The sequence below is a fragment of the Mus musculus genome, chromosome 13 (genome assembly GCF_000001635.26).
Source record: "Mus musculus strain C57BL/6J chromosome 13, GRCm38.p6 C57BL/6J".
Lineage (NCBI taxonomy): Eukaryota > Metazoa > Chordata > Mammalia > Rodentia > Muridae > Mus > Mus musculus.
Genome location: NC_000079.6, coordinates 48,778,041 through 48,797,346, shown reverse-complemented (window position 1 = coordinate 48,797,346; position 19,306 = coordinate 48,778,041). Strand labels below are relative to the sequence as shown.

At 46.8% G+C, this 19,306-nt stretch overlaps 1 annotated feature.

Moving 5' to 3' along the window:
• Positions 16,045–17,723: an enhancer, noted in NCBI's record as "VISTA enhancer mm922". NCBI's record gives its function as "enhancer in: hindbrain (rhombencephalon)[4/5] | midbrain (mesencephalon)[4/5] | branchial arch[5/5]" and the evidence as "EXISTENCE:transgenic organism evidence [ECO:0001131][PMID:17130149]".

The following is a 19,306-nucleotide window of genomic DNA, read 5'->3' as shown; positions in this document are numbered from 1 at the left end:
GTGACCTGGGGGATAACCACATTCTCCTCGGGCGCCACGAGGATTACATTGATGAACTACCTCGGCTCCGTGCCAGCTCCTGGAGGGGCCGGACAGGGTCGCCTGGGTCCTTATCACTGGTCAGAAAGCTATCCGTTTCCCCTTTGAGTTGATGAGGCAGAACTTGCTTTCTTGCTGTAAGGCCCCTGACTCAGCCTGCGACACAATGCAGTTCGTGACTGAGTGCTGGTGTGCGTCACCTACCTCCATGTGTCAGCCCTGTATCATGGAGGACCTGGATTCCCCGTGGGTGGCTTGTTCCTGCCATGGAATGTTATCACTGCCTGGGTTAGGGGTGTCTAGGGTAGAGCCCAGCCGGGGCAGATGGGTCGCTCTTGCTTACAGGGAGCAGCTAGGGCTGGGGGAACATGCAGGTGGCAAAACTGGGTTATTCTCTGGTAGTTTGACTTTGGAATTGTTTATTTTTCCTAAACTCTGTATCATTTCCTTGTTTCATGGCTTTGTGTGATGACAGGACCTATCAAACCCATTGCCCTTTCCTTGGGTTAACAGACTGCAGATCTGTGAGACAGTTCTGCCCAGACCCTGATGGTTCAGACGGGAGGATCCCTCCCTGTGCACCATACCCCCCAGCAAGGGTCTGGCCGGCCTGTGTCTCAGTGTCTTGTCACCTCATGTTCATTCTGAAACACCATCTCTTCCGGTCCCCTTCCAGCTCAATCTGTCAATAGGATCTTGACATTGTGCATGGCCCCCACCCCCCACCACTTTCTCAAGTCCCACAGCCAAGTAGGGAGTAGTATCCATCAGGTGGTCAAACAAGCCTCCCCATGGCCCAATTAGCCCCAGAAGACAGTCTGCAGACCCTGGATCCAATGGCTGGGGCCATAGTGGGAGTCTGGGCTACTAGTTTATGGAGATGTGAGTCATCAGAATAAGGCAGTGTGGGTTTTAGAAGAGGAATTACCTGAGTGGGTCTTACAAAGAGAGATGGCCTGACACAGGAGGAGGTTCCAAGCAAGACACCACGGTATACAGAAGTGAGGAGATGGAGCGGCAGGGTCAGGTATGTCAGCCAACATGAGTAACACCGGGGTCCCGGAGGGCTAGGTTGTGCTTGAGCCAGGCCAGCCAGATTGAGACAGATAGCATCCGGGTGGCCCTGCTGGGGTCTGAGGTTATCACTATTTCCTCCTGTGAGGGCTGGGTGATTCATGGTCTTTGGGCACTGGACAGGTGGTTGGGGGCCTGGCTGGGAGGCAGATCAAGCTATTTGCACCTTTGGTGGGCAGACCAGGGCGTCCCAGAAGCCCAGAAGGCAGAGGCCAGTCTGGAATCACCAGAGCACCTTTGCACACAGGTAGTCTCTCGTCTCCTGTCACTGGAAAAGTCAGGCCAAGGTGTCACTCAAAGCTGCCTGGATATTCTGCCTCACTCTGAACTTGGCTGGACTCGGTGAGACGGAAGCCACCTTTCTGGGCAGCCCAAGGTGGGACGGGTAAACTAGTATCACAGGGAGCTCTGATTCTGTCAGCTTCTGTCCCTAGTTCCTATTCCTTCATTCACACAAGGGCCACCAGAGACACGAGTCTATCCATTGTCCATCCTGTCTAAAAGGAGCCATGCCTGGGGTCTGTGAGAAAGTCCTGTCTCCTCTGGATGGGGAAGCTCATGGGAGCTCAGGTGCTGGGAGCATGAGCCAGGCATGGTGAAGCATGTGTCTCTCTGAGGAAAATGTGCCTCTGGAAGCAGAAGTGTGAACGGATGCCACGATCTGAGGATGGGGAAGGAGCAAGGGTCCATCAGGAAGGCCAGGCCATGGAGAAGTCAGTATGGCTCTGAGCTGTTCTCCTAGCTACCTGGGGACTCAGAAGAGATGCTGAGCTAAGAAAAGTGGGAGAGCGGACTCCATCCTTCACAACAGCCGTCAGTGCTGGTCCAAGGGTGGAGATTCAAACAAGAACAGTCAGTCCCAGAGGTGTAGCTGACGGGACTGAGCGTGGATGGTGAAAAAAAAATTTTTTTTTGGTTTTTTAAGACAGGGTTTCTCTGTATAGCTCTGGCTGTCCTGGAACTCACTTTGTAGACCAGGCTGGCCTCGAACCCAGAAATCCGCCTGCCTCTGCCTCCCGAGTGCTGGGATTAAAGGCGTGCGCCACCATGCCCGGATGTTGAAATTTAACTTAACTTTAGTTTCTATGCTTGAAATGGTGGACTAAAATCCAGCGAATTAAAAAATACAAAAACAGTTGGGAAAAGTCTGTGGAAACCCAAAATTGATATTTTAAGATCAGTATACCACTCCCTAGAAAAGACAAAACAAAACAAAAACAAACAACAACAAAACCCAAAACAACGACAAACGTCACAAGCAGAGGCTTGGCTGGGAGGGTTGTAGATCCAGCAGGGTTAAAATAGCAACAGGGCTGGAAAGATGGTGCAGTGGTCGAGAGCACTTACTGCTCTCATAAAGTCCCCAGTACCCATTTCAGGTGGCAAAAAACTCAAGTTCTGGGGGGAATCTGATGCTCTCTTCTGGCCTCCATGGCCCCCTGTACACAAGCATACACGTGTACACACATGTATGTACACACACTTGTATGCACACACAATTAAATAAAAAAATAAAATAAGTTCTTAAATAATGAAAATAGCAACAAGCTCAGGGCCAGAGAAGGTTTAGCAGGCAGTGACACTTACTGTGCAAGAATGAAGATCTATGTTCAAACCCTCAGCAGCCACATAAAAATTTGGGGCTCACCAGCTGCCAACGTAGGTGTAGGTTTACTGAGAGACCCTGTCCCCAGAGACTATGGTAGACAGTGATAGAGCAGGGCACATACATGATGTTGCCTCCACACACAATGGGTGGATGGACCTGAACATGTATGTGCATATACTCCACACATGTGCTCACAGACACATGAATAAAAATTTAAAAATTAAAAACCCAAAAAATAATAACAGTGAAATCCACTGACTTTGACTATTTGTTAACTTAGAAGACATGGTAAGTTCTTTGAAATATGCAGATGATTAAAAAAAAACCAAAAGAAAATAAAACCCCTATACCAATAAACCCACAAACAAACAAAAAAGACAAACAAAAACAACCAGAAGATTTAGTCATCTCTCTGCACACATTTGAGCTTATAATTAAAAGGTCGCCTAACAAAGAAAGGACTGGGCTCAGATGATGTCATTGGTGAATTCCAGTGAACATTTTATTTTGATATATTATGTAATCTTTTCTGAAAATAGAGGATTAAGCAACACTTTCTCACTACATTTTATATGGCCAGAGTTATTCCATTGTCAAACATAGCCTTAGGCTGGCGAGGGCATTTTCGGCCAAGCCTGACAGCCTGAGTATAACCCCAGGACCCATGTGTAGACACAGGTTGTCTTCGTACCTCCACACATATGTCAATGGTGCATGTACCTCTCTCCTCAAAAATTAAATTGAATGTAAAAAAAAATTCTTTTTGTATACAGACTCTCATAAAACATTAGAAAATAAAATAAATACAACAGTGTGTAAAAAATGTCTTGGTTAGGGTTTTAGTGCTGTGAACAGACACCATGACCAAGGCAACTCTTATAAGAACAACATTTAATTGGAGCTGGCTCATAGGTTCAGAGGATCAATCCATTATTATCAAGGCAGGGGCATGGGAGCATCCAGGCAGGCATGGTGCAGGAAGAGCTGAGAGTTCTACATCTTCATCTGAAGGCTGCTAGCAGAATACTGGCTCTCGGGCATTTAGGAAAAGGGATTTAAAGCTCACACCCACAGTGACACACCTACTCCAACAAGACCACACCTCTAGGGCCAAGCGTATACAAACCACCACATTTCACTCTCTGGCCCTCATAGGCTTGTTCAAACATAGCATAATGGAAAATACATTTAGTCCAACTTCCAAAAGTCCCCATAGTCTATAGCAGTCTCAACAATATTAGAAGTCTAACATTCAAAGTCTCTTCTGAGAGTCATCCAATCACTTAACTGTAATCCCCAAAGAAAGACAGGAAACCAGCTGGCAAACTCCAAACTCTGCATCTCCATGGCTGATGTCAAAGCGGTCTTCAGATCTCCACTCCTTTTTCATCTTTGTTGACTGCAACAAACTGCTTTCTCCTGAGCTGGTTCCACTCCCTGTTAGCAGCTTTCCTCAGCAGGTATCCCATGGCTCTGGCATCTTTAACATCTTTGGGTCTCCAAGGCAATTTCAATGTTACAGCTTCTTGTTCCAATGTCTGGGATCCACATATGCTTTTCTGGGCTCCTCCAAAGGACTTGGTTCACATCTACCCTCTATAGAACTCTAGGCTTTGATTGATTCCAAGGCTGCTGCTGTTTTTGGTGATCATCCCATGGTACTGACATCTCTAATTTGCTGGAATCTTCCACTGAAACTAGGCTTCATCAATAGCCTCTCACAGACTCTCTTCATGGTGCCAAGCCTCAGTTTCTTTGCATGACCCCTTCAGTCCTGGGCTGTCAACTGCAACCGAGACTACACCTTCACCAATGGCCTTCCCTGGCCTCTCACAGTGCCAAGCCTCATCTGCTCTCCATGACCCCTTGACCCCTTCATGTCTTCAAAACCAGTACCACCTGGGTGACTCTTACACATTACCAAGTACAGCTGCAGCATGAGGTACAACTTTGACTATCTCTGGAACACAGCTTCTTTGTGCTCTCAAAAAAAAAAAAAAAAAAAAAAAAAAAAAAAAAAAAAAAAAACACTTCCCAGATTTTACCTCAGTGATGCTGCTCTCTTCTTAATCACTGCTAATTTCTTAAGCTCCTGCTAGCTAGCATCAATTTTCCCAATAGTCCCTTCTATTTTTGACTCTAAAGCCAGGGTCACATGGCTGAAGCTTCTGGGTTCTGTTGTTTGCTGGAGCTGGAACATGGCCCCCTTGTTCTATTACATTACCACCAACTTTCTGTTTTCCAACTCCTTCTCTGGCTAAGCGAGGCTGTAATCTTAATTTTTTTCAAATCCTATTTTTAATGTTAATTCTTAAATGCTTTAACCTCTGCTGTCCACCATTCACCAGAGGTAGTGAAAAAGAAAGGATACAGGGAAGTGGACCTGTTTAAAAATGGTTCTTTGTTGTAACTCCCATTTGCGTTGTCTGGAAATTGGCAATTCAGTTCACAGTTTAGTAGCAGCAACTCAATACACTCACAAACACTTCATGGATACACCAGCAGTTCATTTCAGTAGAGTTGGAATAGCAAACACAGATCAGCAGTGGTGGCATGACCTAGTGGAGACAGTCAGGCCTCAGCCTTGGCTCAAGTCAGTGGGAGCAGCAGGAGGAACGCTAGGAGAAGTGGTGGTGCCTCTCTTAGGGAAGTGAAGATCAGCAAAGATGTGAGACCCACAAGCACTGCACAGCTAGTTCTACAAGCAAATCTGGCTCAGCTTCCTTCAATGTCCACTGAGTCCTTTTATACTCTTTCCAAACATCACATGTCCTCCACGGGTCTTGCCTCAGCACATCTGTCTCAGCTGACATTGTCTGCCAATCAGCCTGGGTCTGAGCAAGCAGCAAGAAACTGCAGCACACCACCAGAAGTTTCCTGGTGCATTTCTCTCTATGGAGTCCTGACAAATGCAGCTCAACTGAGCAATGTTAGGCTGACCAAAACATGGGTGCCATTTGCAAAAACACCCTTCATCATGGGTCCTTTCACGTGCTTACTTTAGCAGAACCTCCTTTCACCTGTGTCTGCTTCAGCCTTTCACGTGTTTGCCCCGGAAAAACACCATCCAACACAACTGACGTTCCAAAGAACCCTTAAGTTTCCACTTCACTTGGCTGTCCTGGAACTCTCCGAGATCTGCATGGCTCTGTCTCCTGAATGCTGGGACCAAAGGTGTGTACCACCATGTCTGGACTTAGGCTTTTCACTGCTTGGAACTTGCTCTATACCAGATATCTGGCCTTGAACTCAGAGATATGCTTCCTCTGTCTCTGGATTAAAGGTATGTATCACACCATGCTTGGACCTAAGTTTAGCTGGGTGGGATCTTGCCCCAAAGTTACTATACCTTTAATATGTTTATCTCCTTGAACACAGGATTCAGCTCCATTTTACTTCCTGGTGCCCCTTTATTACTTGAACTATACATTTTGTATTCTTCCTTTCTCATCTTGCTCTTTTTTCACCTCTTGGGCCAGCAGGTCTACACAGTTCAAATCATTCTCAAAACCACCATCTTCCATATTCCTACTAGGATGGCCCATTAAACCCCACTTAAAGCATTCCATGGCTCTCCAAATCCAAAGTCCCAAAATCCACTCTCTTCTAAACAAAACCGTGATCAGGCCTATCATAGTAATACCCCACTCCCAATGCCAACTTCTGCCTTAGTTAGGGTTTTACTGCTGTGAACAGACACCATAACCAAGGCAACTCTTTTTTTTTTTTTTTTTTTTTTTTTTTTGGTTTTTCGAGACAGGGTTTCTCTGTATAGCCCTGGCTGTCCTGGAACTCACTTTGTAGACCAGGCTGGCCTCGAACTCAGAGATCCACCTGCCTCTGCCTCCTGAGTGCTGGGATTAAAGGCGTGTGCCACTATGCCTGGCTAAGGCAACTCTTATAAAGGACAACATTTAAGTAGGGCTGGCTTACAGGTTCAGAAGTTCATTCTATTATCATCAAGGTGGGAACATGGCAGGGGCCAGGCAGACATGGGGCTGGAGGAGCTGAGGGTTCTACATCTTCATCCAAAGGCAGACAGGAGAAAATTGACTTCTAGGTAGCTTGGGTCTTAAAGTCCAAGTCCAAAGTGCCACACTTCCTCCAACAAGGCCACACCCACACCAACAAGGCCACACCTCCAGGGCCAAGCATATTCAAACCACCACAGTAGGCGATATGTTATGTTTCAGGAAAGCTAATCTCTAGAAGGCAAAGCTGACCTAAGCATCAAGTTAATTCAGTTCTCCATATTGGGAGAGTAAAGAAGAAAAACATATGATAAAAATGGCTTGATAAATTATATCCATGCAGCACAGTGGTTTTGCAGAGCATAAGAATAGAAGAGGTGTCCTTGCCTTGATTGAGGGTATCTATGCACACTGCTTCACAGTAAGGAAGCTAAATCTTTCCCACTAAGAGCAGAATTGAGGTAAGAATGTCCACACACCGAACAAAAACAAAACATAAATTAAAGACCAGCAAACCAGGCTTCACCAAAATGAACAGAAAATCCTTTTGTCAAACCATAATAAGATAGTTCCAAAGCAAATCCATGAAAGGCATAAACCCAGAGTCTGAGGAGACTAGGAGAGTCTCATACAGGACAACATGAAGAAATCCATACCAGCAAGGAACACCATAGGAGGCTCTGGAGAACTAAAGATAAAGATCTTAAAAACCATCAGATTCCAATTGGCTGTACCAGCAAGAAGGGCCAGTTCTAATGACGGCAGATTCTTGTCGGACACCACAGTGTTCAGGCGGAAGTGGTCCAACCATTTCAAGTCTTACTGGGGAATAAAGCACTGACAGTGTGCAGTGAAAATATGCCATGACTGAAGTGAGAATGAAGATGCAGTTGGAGGAATGACACAGTACAAGCATCCGTCCTCTGGGAAGACATAACAAACCTAAGGGGTTACGCACTAAACAATATAGCTTCAAAGCATGCAAAGCGAACTCTGATAAAGCAGAAGGAATAGACAAATTCACAAGTGTTGGGGACTTTGACACTGGACTCCCAGCAACCGATGGAACACAGACCACCCTGTCAAATAACCACAGACTGCACTTCCCCACCCCACCCCCGAAACAGCCACACAACACCAAACAAGATCAACTGCATTGTGGGTCATAAAACATACCTTAACAAGGTAGAATGGAAACCATGCATGGAGTGTTCTCTGACTAAACTGACTCAATTAAGAAATCACCAGGCAGAGTCAAAAGACAATTTCCAAACGTATGGAAAGTAACACTTTTGTAAAAAGACACAAACTCACAATGGAGATTCAATAATAGTAGGGAATGCCTTTGATCCTGGCAATCAGGAGGCAGAGGCAGAGGCAGAGGCAGAGGCAGAGGCAGAGGCAGAGGCAGAGGCAGAGGCAGAGGCAGAGGCAGAGGCAGAGGCAGAGGCAGAGGCAGAGGCAGAGGCAGAGGCAGAGGCAGAGGCAGAGGCAGAGGCAGAGGCAGAGGCAGAGGCAGAGGCAGAGGCAAACAGATCTCTGTACACTCAAGTTAACCTGGTCTACATAGAGAGTTCCATGACAGCCAGGATTACATACTGAAACCTCACTCTTAAAATATAAATAAATAAATAAATAAATAAATAAATAAATAAAAAGAAAAGAGAAAGAAAATTCAATAAATAAAAATAAAAAGCATATTCAAACATCTGAGATTTAGTTAAAAGCATACTAAGGAAATTTGTAACATTTGACACTTGTATTAATTTTTTTGGTGGTGGTACATTTTAAAACTAGAGCCATGCACATTCTCAGTGGTCACTGGACCACTGGACTGCATCTTTAGCCTGAAAGTCTTATAGGAGAAATGGGAAAAGGCTCTCAAATTCATTATACAAGCTCATGATGAAAAGAATGATAGATTCCCTCCATCCCAATCTGTTTGCACTGGAAAAATTCCAGCAAACAATTAATGAGGAATTAGCATTATTGTTTAAAAGCCAATCAACACAATTCATTGTTTTGATCAGTTAATAGAGAAAATTTCTATGAGTCTATCAACTAGTGATAAAAGGCTTTTGATGAAATTCGACTACCATTCGTGGATAAGAAAAGCCATAAATTAGGAGCAGGGAGAACGCCTTCAACTGGCTAAAGGTTATATACAGAAAGCCTACAGTTACTGCCATCCTTGGTGGTGAAAGACTAAACTCTTTCAAACACACACACACACACACACACACACACATGCGCGCGCAGGTTACAGTTTTAAGAAATTAAAACTGTCCCTGTTTATACAGATGACATAAATGTATAGAAAACCTAAAGGAACAAGCAAAATAAATCTCAAAACAAAGTTGAAGACTAAAAGATCAATCCAGAGGGGCTGCAGAGATGGCTCAGGGATTAAGAACACTGGCTATTCTTCCTAAAGGACCCAGGTTCAAATCCCAATATGCACATGATGGCTCACAACTGTCTGTAATTCCAGTTCAAGGGGATCTGACACCCTCACTCAGACATACATGGAGGCAGAACACCAATGCAAATAAAATAAAATAATCAACACAGAAAAGTTGATTCTCCCCCGCCCCCATATATCAACAGTGAACGCTTGACAATTGAAACTGAACCAATAGCACTGTTCACACCTCAATAGAAGGAAGCAGAAATACACGGGTTCCAGTGTGAAGAAGATGGGTTGGCAGCAGTCACAGAAAGTAGATGAAACAAATCAACGGTGATCTGACTAAATGGAGAGGCATCCGATGTTCATGGAGTGAAGATCCCGTGGGGTGGTGATAGCAACTTGATATATAGGCATGATGTAAATTCTATTAAAATTCTATCAAAGCTTTTGATAGACATAGTCAAGCACCTTATAAAATTTATAAACAGAAGCATGGGACATTGAGCATCGATATGGTGGAACTGTGTCATCTCAAAGGAACATGCTGATTTCTTAACTCAGACTGTGATCTTACTTAGAGTATTACAGAGGAAGAAGGCTAAAGTGAGGTTATTAGGGTATTGGAATAGGTCCCGACACATCCCAATGACGCCATTCTAAAAAAGAGAAGCTTGGACAGGCACATGCTCACACGTGCACACATACCTACAAGTGCATGTGCATGCACACACATGCACATACACACAAGCATACACATACATGCGCACACACAGAGAAAATTCCAGGTGAGCATGGAAAAGGCCTTCTGCTCATGCCATGGGGAGATGCCTGGAGTGACCCCTTCCATCACTGCCATCAGAAGGAGCCAACCCTTCTAGCAGGAAACATAATTGTGAATATTAAGCTTCTAGAAGTATGAATACATTCATGTTTCTTAAGCCACCTGTGTTGTGGCGCTGTGCTATGGCAATGCCTGCAAAGAAGACCATTAGTCAAAACTATTTTGGATGAGATGGGTAGAGTAAGGGCAGCTACCTTTGATCAACTTAAGAATTTCTACACAAGTTGATATTTGTGATCAGTGAAACAGACAGAGGACCCAGAGCAAGACCCACACAAGCACATGAGGCTGGCTTTTGACAGAAATGCAGAAATAATTCCAGGGAGGAAGGACAATGTCTTCAACAAATGGCGATGCTCAGGGTGACACAAAGTGCCGGAATAGTTCTTACATTAAAAACAATAATTAAAAAAAATTTTTCATCTATGTGTTTATTGGTGTGAACATGCACTTATGTGTTTAGGTGACTGAGAAGCCAGAGAGGGTGTCAGATCCCTTGGAGCTGAGGTTACAGGCAGTTGTGAGCCACACAATGTAAATGCTGGGAACAAAGTTCAGGTCCTCTTCGAGAGCAGCGCTAACCACTGAGCAGTCTCTCCAGACCCCTAACTCTCACATCTTATTAAAAACTGAGTCTAAGACAGATCTCAGAGAAGGGGAGGGAAGGAAAACTGTGGCTGAGATGTAATATATGAGAGAAAACTAAATAAAAATAAAAATAACTTAAGTCTGGGTTGCTAAGGTGGCTCAGTGAGAAAAAGGCAGATGCCTGAACACCCAGATTTGATCCCCAGAACCCACATGGGGGAAGGAGAGAACTGACCCCTTCCTGTAATGTCCTTGAACCTCCACATGGACCACGGGGTGCAAGTACACTCATGCACACAAAGAAATAAACAGGCAAAAAAGAACTCCAAAGAGATCGCAGGTTTAAGTAAATGCAAATTGTAAAACTGCGCAGCTTCTGAGCCCAGTGAGTCCAAGGCCTTGTGTTTGGTTCCCAGTTCAAACAAAACAAACACTCTTATGTGAATTTTAGAAAAAAAGAAAGGAAGAAAAAGTCTCCAGTTTTTAGACTCGTCAAAGTGTCCTTAGACTTAACACCGGAACAACCCACCAGAGGGAAATCGATGAGAATGAAATGTCTTTGCTCAGCCAGGAAAGATACTGTTAAAAGGATGCAGGACCAAGGAACAGCTCACAGATGCAGAGCTATGGAGATCTAGAACATGGACAGGTCTTTTCAAAATAAGCCGTAAAAGCAAGCTGTCCTGTTGGGACACCGGCTCAGGGCATGCATGGACTTTTTTTGTAGATGGAAGCCAACATCTCTAAGGGCTGGTGCCCACCTACCACCGGGCTACACACCCATCCCTGGAGGCATCTTCCTGCAGATGTTAAACAGTTGGTACATGCTTATGGAGTAAGCAACCTGGCACTGCCAGCCATCAGGGAGATACCTTGTGTATCTCTCCACACCTGGCCAGCCAGAAAAGTAGGGTGCACTGAAGGCTGTAAGGAACTGGGAACTGTGCCACTCAGGGACTTTCTGCTGGGCAGTTGGGATGGGAAATGGTGTGGACACTCCAGGAAGCACCCTCAGTTCTTTAAAGCAGAATTATGGAGTTGTGCTCGCTGTGCAAGCAGGGGATCCTGAGTTTGAATCCCTAGCACTCATGTAAACAGTCAAGCATGCCTGTAACTGCAGCATTGGGAGGTAGAGACAGAACAATCCTGAGGGCTCACTGGCCAGCCAGCCAGTGAGAAGATCAGTCTCAAGGAGAGTGACATCCTGCTTTGCCTTCTGCATGTGCACACTTGAAGACATACACACATGTATCACACACACACATACACACACATAAATACATACCACACACACCGAACACACACACACCATACACACACACACACACAGGCCACACCACACACACAGAGAAATACACACATATTCACTCACACACAAACATACCACATATATACACATATATATACATACATACCACATGCACACACATACACCCATACCACAGACACATATAAATACACACATATCACATACATGCACATGTATACATACCACACACATACATATAAATACACAGACACACACACACACACACACAGACACCCAGACACAGAGAGAGAGAACTCTTGTACATCCTACTTCTGGGCTAGGTTCTCAGCTCTTACACGTTTATTTGGAGACAGGTCTGACTAAGTCGATCAGGCTGGCCTTTCCTTTGTTCTGCAGCTCAGGTAGGTTTTGAACACGCAATTCTCCTGCCTCAGCTTTCTGAGTAGTTGGGATTGTAGGTCTGCACTACCAGGTCAAGCTAGGAGTTAGTACTGATTGATGTTCGAGAAATATATGTGACTCAGGGGATCTATTTTGAGCCATAAAAGCCAGTTTCAACAGGATATGTCTGGCATGATTCTTTTTCTAGAACACTCATTAAATAACGTAATTACAGAGATGGAGGCAGATTAGAGGTTGTTGGGGGTCAGGGATGGAGTTAGGTGAGGGACTGAAGGGACAGACTTTATAAGACAGTGTGGATGAGAGAGCTGATTCTAGGGGAAGTCGCTTCATGCAAGATAAAAAATACAGAGCCCCAGCATGTGTGTACATGCAAACATGGACGGATGCTCATGTTTAACGTTGACTAAGATGTCCTCATTTTAATACCCTGTTCTTGTTCTATGATTCCCTCCCCAGTGGGGGTCAAAGGTATTCATAAGATTTCCTCTGTACACACTTTCTGAAAATTATTTACAATCAGTATTCAAATAAAAAATGTAGAAAAAACTACATTGCAGCAAAAAAAAATCTTACTAGGATGTATAAAATCAAAATTGACAACAAACTCATACAGATTAACAGTAAGATGAACAACACAGCAACACTGCAGGAAAGAGGCTTTAATAAAATATGCAAATAAAAATTAGCATATGGAAAAGTTCTTTACCGCCATCCCTCAGGGATATGCAAATGACCGCTCTGCTAAGCTTCCATCCATTAGGCTCGCATTAGAGTGATCAACCCAGAAATTACTCTTGGGCAGTTCAGGTGGGGGAGGAAGCAGGCCCACTGCGTGAGACATTGTGCTGGTTAAATTAAACACATGGAAGGGCCATCCAAGCTCGGGGGAGGGGCGGGACGTCTTTCCCAGAGAAGTGAGAAACTATAGCCCAGAGTTTATGACTTAGGTGGAGAAACCCAAACACCTAAGTAGGGTAGATGTGGGCGAGAAAACCCATCTGTCTGTATGCGATGGGTCTGCTGTGTTAGGAAAGGCTGAGCAGATAATGGCTTCCTTCAAAGAAGCCAGAAAGGACAGCTGTGTGGGTTTGAGGCTGGGGCCAGGTAACACTGGCCCTGAGCAACATGGGAGGGAGAGGTGAGCCCTGTAGTACAGGCTTCAGGAAGTTCTTGAAAGAGCTCCCCACCATCACAGAGGTGGTGGCCAAAACCAAGTCTTCAGAGTCAATTCCACAGCACCTAGTTCACACCTCAATTGTGTTTTGGCAACACTAGGGATGGAGCCCAGGACTTAGCCTGTGCATAGAAAAGCATTCTACCCTTGAACTATGGTTCACTTAGCACAAGGAAGTTGATTTTTTTTTTAACACTTCTGCCCATGTCCCTGCCTCCTTTCTGAGCTCAAGCCCATTTTGAAAGTCATGTCCAACAGGGAAAGACCATGGTCTGTGCCAGCCAAAAGCTGGCACGAAAGCCTTGTGCCTCTTCTCTCCCATGGGCAGACTGTATACAACTATCTACTCCCTGTCCCCCACACCAGCATCTTCCAGAGGCTTGATCGTCAAGTCCTCCCTTCCACCTTGGTCAGCTGGGCCCTTTCCCTCCCTGATTTTGTGTGGCAAGATTGCATCCTCCAAGAAGCCTTTCCAGGTTCTCCAGGCTGAGCCCTTGGTGTCACAGGGTTGACCTGTTGTTTGGTTGTTAGATTTTCCTAGAAAGCCATGTTCTGTTCCCGACTCCATTGGGGTTTCCTCTGAGGCAGGAACCTCTATCTCCTGGGGCTTTCATTCGCTGGTGCTGGGCAGGAGGTCTGCATCCAATCTCAGAGGCCTACCTGTGTTTGGAAATCCAAGCCCGAGAGGTGGGGTGGGCCCTGCAGTTGGGGAGGGTTCTGAGCTGATTCGTTAAAAGGTTTTATGAAAGCACGCTAAATAGACCGTGCAATTGCGAGAATAAGTTCTTCTCTGGTGGAAATTACTCAGCCATTTGGTTCTTATTTTGGCGAACGTGGTTCGGCCCTTTTGAACGCACTTGATACGCCTCGGCTGCCAGAGCAACAGGAAGATATGCTTTGAATTCCCTGTAAACCCCGTGTAAACACCAGGCTTACGGGTAATTGCAACAGAACCCGGCTCCACCCCGCAGCCTCTGCATGCCACCCCTCCCGACTACTGCCTAGGCCTGCAGCCCGCGGCTCCGCCCCTGGGCTTCAAGGTCTAACACATGCCCAGACAGAGGCTGGGCTCCCAGAAGGGCTTCCTCCTGGCAACAGGGAGCTGGTAGCTTCTTAGCCGGCCGGCCTTGGTGCGCTTCATAGTCACTACATCTCTGGATTCCTGCCCTGGCTTTAGCAGAGAGGCTGTGGCCTCTGGACCGCTCTGCCCTGCCCACTTCCCCCAAGCCTGTGTGTTCTGGCGCCCTGAGCTCACAGGACATCACCAGCTCTGACTTTTGGTGGACGTGGAAGCCTTACAGTGGTCTGGCTTTCAGGGTTGTGGCTCACATCGAATCTGGAGGGGGCCTTCTTGCTTTCTAACCTTCCTGCCTCTTGTCAGGCTCAACTGGAGCATCCCTCAAAGGCCAAGCTGGAGCGCAGCATAGATCTGGGGCTGAGCAGCACTGGCCCCAGCAGCAGTGTGAGAGAGGACTGTAGTTTGGGTCCCAGGCAGCCGCTTAAGTGCTGGGTGGATGTAGCAGCCCACCTGCAAGCCCAGCACTCAGGAGGAAGAGACGGGAGAGCTCAGAAGCGACTAGGCTAAGTTCGCCAAATTCTCAAGCTCTGGGTTCAAGTGAGAGACCCTGCCTTAATATGTAAGGTGGGGGGCAATTGAGTAAGGTATCCAATGACAACCTCTGGACTCCACATACCTACACACACACACACACACACACACACACACACACACACACACACAGAAGAACCCACACATGATCATGCCTCCACACACATGAACCCACACATGATCATGCCTCCACACACATGAGTATACACATGATCATGCACACCCCACACACAAAGAGTGACTGAGAGAGATAAAGAAGAGATGATTATTTGAGAACTCCCTCCTTTCTGATGGGATTGATGCTCTTCTTACGGACTCAGCTCACTGACTTGTCTGTCTCCTGACATTTGAGACTCCAGTGTTTCCACCTCTGGAGGATGAAGCCTTGGGAGCAGAGACCAACCCTTGCAGGCTCAGGTGTTGCTGGTGCCTTCATCCTTACCTCCCAGCCTCCAGAACCATGAGAAACCAATCTCTGATCTTAATAACTGGTCCAGCCTCTGGCATTTTGTTTAGCAACCTTAGTGAGCTAAGCCCCAGATCTTGCCAATGGGCGTGTGGGGCTCCTCCCATTCTGCACTCCGTTTCTTCAAGTCCCTTGGGGACCATGGTCACCTCAGAATCTATTTCTCCCCATGTCTTTGTGGCAAGTCAATGAATCAACCCAGAAAGGGGCTCTGCATACTGTAGTTAGGAACTTCCTTGGACAATGAAAACAGCTGGATCATCTAGAGGCTTCTTTGCTCACACATCTGGCTGGGGTGGGATGACTCCGTATGACTTGGGCTCTGTGGTAGCATGGGTGACCTTCTTTAGGTCGAGGTTCTTATGAGGAAGTTCCAGGCTCTGTGGGAGAACTTCCAGAGAGCCTAGACAAGGTTAGTAGTGTTGCAGCCAGAAAGGCTGTCCTGGAATCACTACCCCAAATTCTTGTTGATCAGACTTCACAAACCCGGACATATTCCAGCGGAGGCATGTGGACCCCACTTCCCTACTTCTTGATGGAAGACATGTCAAAAGTTGCAGCCAAATGTCCTTCTCACCAACACAAATAACAAGAATACTGTGACCTTTCCCAGGGTCTGGCCTGGGCTTCATCCTGGCCTGTGCCTTGAACCCTGCTTGTGTATGAATTGGACGCTGCTATCCTGAGGTTCTTTTGAGGAAGCAGGCATATAGCGCGGGTAGTATTTGGCCCCCGTGACTCCTGGAGGTCCAGAAGACCTTATCCTTTGACAACAACTGCACATTACATTCACATGACTTCATTCTTCCACGACTGCTCACTGTGTACCCATCCTGGTGGCCAGGCTGCATAAGGCTTCTGTTTCCTGGAGCTCATGGGAGACTTGAGAGAAAGCAACTGGGACACACCAGTTCCAGGGAGGCAGCATGGGAGCTGCATGGAGAAGGGAGCTTCAGAAAGGACTCGCTAGTTATCTGACACCAGGTGGGGAGCAGGCTCAGACTTGCAGATGGACCTTTCAGCAGACAGAAGTGACTAGAGAACATGAAAAGGTCCTGGGGTACAAAGGTCCTAGGGTGCCACTAAGCTGGAAGGATCTGTGAGCCAAACCAATGAAGTCAAGAGAGGTGTGAGTAGCCATGTTGCCTGGGGCCATCTTGCAGGTTCTTTGGGTCCTGGGAGAAATGAGAGGGTTGATGGGGACACTCACTTGAGGCCTCTTAAAAGGTAGCCTGTGCCCTTTCTTTCTACCCCAGGCTGCAGGCTGAGATCTACCAGGAGCCCTGGCCTCCACAGGGATATTTGTTCAGGCCAGTCAGTGCCAAGGCCTGCCTCAGATCCCTGCCCCCACCCCCTCGTCCCACCTCTGCCTGGGTGCTGGTGGCTGTCAGGCAAGGCAGGCGGCAGATCAAACGCCCCCGCCCCCCCAGGGCCTGGCCTTGCCCATCAGGAAAACATCACGTGGCACTGGAATGAGGTGATTTCGAGCAGCCGATGTGAGGAAATGGGTATTTATGTAGCTGCGGGCATGGTTTTTATTTTCCCTAATTTTCAGATTACTTTCGATTAGGCCTCTTCGGAGTAGAAAAGGCTTGAAGTGAAATCGATCCTGCCTAAATCATTATGGCCAGCTCAGCCCCGGGCTGCCTCTGTAGACAATTACCCCGGACCCTGGGGTTAGGGGGCAGACTCCAGGCAGGGGACACTTCCCGGGGCTCACCCAGACTTGAGCTGGCCCAGGGCCGTTGTGCCTTGTGGCACACAACAGCCATTGATTCCCAGTCTCTGGCCAGAGGGGTGGGAGGGAGCCGAGCAAGGACTAATTCCCATCACCATCTGGACTCTATCTCTGCTCCCACCCCTAAACCAGGACAGGGAGGGGGCTGGGAGAGGGAGAAGGGGGAAAAATGCCCAGGCCAAATTCAAATGCTTTCATGAATTTTGCAGTAGAAATGTTTTGACGTGAATATTTTTGTCAGTCTCTAGAGTTTGCCAAAAGAAACTCAACTCCCAACCACAGCTCGAATGTAGTCTGCAGTTGGCTCTGTAGCCACTGCAGGACAGGCAGTGGGCCCCAGCACCTGCAAGGCTAGCTCACAGGGGTGGCATGTGAGAGGTTCAGGGGTCCCAGTGATACACCCGGAAGACCCCATGGGGCACTTTGCCTCCAAGAGGAACCCTCAGACATCTGAGGGGTGGATACATAAAACTTGGGAAATTCCTGGGAAATTCCTCTGACAGCAGGAATTTGCTTCTGGAAACTTGGACCAAAAAAAAACCCTTTTTCTTTCTTCTTCTTCTTCTTCTTCTTCTTCTTCTTCTTCTTCTTCTTCTTCTTCTTCTTCTTCTTCTTCTTCTTCTTCTTCTTCTTCTTCTTCTTCTCCTTCTCCTTCTCCTTCTCCTTCTCCTTCTCCTTCTCCTTCTCCTTCTCCTTCTCCTTCTCCTTCTCCTTCTCCTTCTTTTTCTCCTTCTCCTTCTCCTTCTCCTTCTCCTCCTTCTCCTCCTCCTCCTCCTCCTCCTTCTCCTCCTCCTCCTCCTCCTCTCTTCCTCCTCCCTCTCCTCCCTCCTCCTTCTTCCTCCTTCCTTCTCTTCCTCCTCCTTCCTCCGCTTCCTCCTCCTCTTCCTCCTCTTCCTCCTCTTACCTTCCTCCTTTTCCTTCCTCCTCCTCTTCCTCTTCTTCTTCCCCCTTCCTCTTCTTCCTCCCTCTCCTCCCTCCTCCTCCTTCTTCCTTCCTTCTCTTCCTCCTCTTCCCTTCTTCCTCTTCCCTTCTTCCTCTTCCTTCCTCCTCCTTCCTCCTCTTCTTCCCCCTTCTTCTTCTTCGTCCTCCTTCCTCCTCCTCTACCACCTCATCATCATCTTTCTCACCCTCACAGGGTCTTACGTAGCTGAGTCCCTCAGAGTCAGAATGACTTTGAACATATGACTCTCCTGCCTCCACCTGCTGAGCATTCAGATTACAGCCATGCCTGATTTACTGTGTGCGGGGGACAGAACCCATAGCTCCATGCATGTTAGGCAAGAACTCTACCAAACAACTTACATTCCCAGCCTATTTATGCTTTTCTTTGTAAAAACATACATTTTTATTTATTCATTGAGTATTTCACACACATATAGAGTGAAGCTGGATCGTAACCACCCTAACTAAACCTTCCCCCTCCAACTTCCTTCTTTGTGTCCATAACTATTTATTATTATAATTGTAATTGTTATTGGTATTATTTTTAAATCACTGAATGATTTGTGCCATCCATACGCTCATGGGCACCTGGTCGCACACAGGGGCATGGGAACCTACCAGTGGCCACGTCCTTAGAGAGAGTCTCCTTCTTCAGTGACCATCAACTGCCATCAGCTCCTTATGGAGGGAGGGAGCCTTGGGGACCCCTCCCACACCATGCTGAAATTTGTTTCTGGTTGATCTTACATCTTGAGGGGGTAACCCTTACTGCTTTGAGATCACGTGAACCACAGCTGTGTCACTCGCCCCTCCCCATCCTCCAGATCTTGCATCCTCTCCACCCCCTCTTCCTCAATGTTCCCTGGGGAGGTGGCTGCTACAGATAGCTCACTGCAGTTAAGCACTCACTGTCAGTTATTCTCAGCCCTTAACAGTCATGAGTTAACCCCTCCCCGTTGCAGCCACCAACTTCTCCGAGCAAAGTTGATGACAACATAGATCTGGCAGCTTGGCCAATGGAAATGCACCCTTCCTCATTGTTTCCCAATGAGTCTGAATAGCCAAAAAGACTCTAAGTGTATGTAACATTTCCTTTCTCTCTCTCGTTCAATCAGCAGGGACTCAGATGAGACCTTGTTACTATTCTCAGTGACAGACTAGGTGGGCAGA